Genomic DNA, 1,679 nt, shown 5'->3' on the forward strand with positions numbered 1-1,679 from the left:
GGGCAGCCAGGTTCCCCCCAGACCCGGGGACAGGGTTTTCCAAACTTCCGGGTCTGGCAGGTCCCCGGCAGCGCTTTTCCTCCGCGAGGATCACCGCATCACAAAGACCCGGGTGCGGTGAATACCATGGGGAACTCAGCGCTAATAGTTCTCGTTTTGTTTCTGAGAAGAAAAGTTTGGCGAAAGGGATCGCATGCCCGCCGTCCCCAGACCTGGGGGCGGGCTCCTGGTGCCCAGAGGGAAGTTTGGACAACCAATCGGCCTGGAGAAGACTCCGATGCTGCTGAAGGTTCGCTCTAACCCCGAAGGGAATTGCACCCCCAAATCACCCGGCCAGCCCACAGGCGGCCACCAGCACTTTAAACAACTCGAATAGGCCCGACCAGTGCGGCTCAGCCATTGAGCATCGACCCAGGAACCGAGGTCACCGGTTGGATTCCGAGTCAGGGCACAGGCCCGGGTTGCAGGCTCGATCCCCAGTAGGGGGTGTGCTGGAGGCAGCCGATGGATCGATGTTTCTCTCTCTATCCCTCTCCCTTCCTCTCTCTCTCCAAAATCCATCTAAACATCTATTTTTTTTAAAGCTTGTATTGGCTAGGAAGGAACAAGTAAGGGCCATGCGGATGCACGGTGTCCAGCAAGGGCCAGTGTTGCCTCCTGAGGCTGCAGGGTCAGCTACAGATGGGCCTGTGCTGTGCGCAGGTGTTTTGCTCTGTGGTCGTGTGGGAGAACCTGGAGCCACTGCTCCGAGACCTGCTGTGGCCAGGAGGCGGGAACTGTTGATTGCAGGACCCTGGGTCACCTGGGGCCTGGGCCCAGGGTCCTGGACGGGCTGGAGGAGAGGGTGGCCAGGGTCCGCAGGTGCCGCAGATGTGAGAAGCCCCGCGAGGGAGGCCAGCTGGGCCTCCAGAAAGGCACACCGGCTTAGATCTCTGCAGGGCTTCATCCAGACGGTGTCTACATCCTGTCATGTGTCCCGTGGGCCTCGGTGGGCCTGCTGGACAGACCTAAGCCAGTGATGGTGCAAACCCTGCTCTGGGAGGCCCTCCGGCTGGCCAGAGCACCTGCAGCACCCCCACCCCCACTCTGTGCCCTGAGCTCTCCCGCCCCAGCCCCCTTGCCCAAGGTTGGACACTGCACTAGTCCACCTGGCTGACCAGCTCAGGCCTCATTCCGTCCACACCAGGCCTTTGCCGGGGTCCAGGCCCAGCAGGCCAGGGGTTCCCAAAGGTGTGGACGGGGTCGGCGAAGAATGAAGGACACGGAGACAGCGTTCAGATGATCAGCATAGCCAGGCTCTCTTTAGCCTCCGTGGATCTTCCTGTGCCTGGCTGAGGCCACAGAGAGAGATCCAGAGGCAACCTGAGCCTTTATTGTATAGTCAGAGGTAAACCAGGTAGTGGGTACCAAAGTTTCACTGTTCTTGTGCGTTTCACTTGTTTTGGCAGCACCTCAGCCCATTAGCTTCCCAGGTAAGACCCAGGGAGCGTTATTAGGTCCAGCCTAGTTATGCTAAAAGGACTGTGCCCTCTAAGCTGGGACTTGTTTGTGATTTTGGCAACAGGTCGGTCGGAGGCTTAATCCTATAGCCGCGCCCCACAGGCCTTCCAGATGGCACAGCCACGAGGGGCCCCAGCCAGCACGGCTGGAACCCTGCGGGGCAGCAAGGCCCTCTAGGG

This window comes from Myotis davidii, unplaced genomic scaffold (genome assembly GCF_000327345.1).
Source record: "Myotis davidii unplaced genomic scaffold, ASM32734v1 scaffold211, whole genome shotgun sequence".
NCBI classification, from domain to species: domain Eukaryota; kingdom Metazoa; phylum Chordata; class Mammalia; order Chiroptera; family Vespertilionidae; genus Myotis; species Myotis davidii.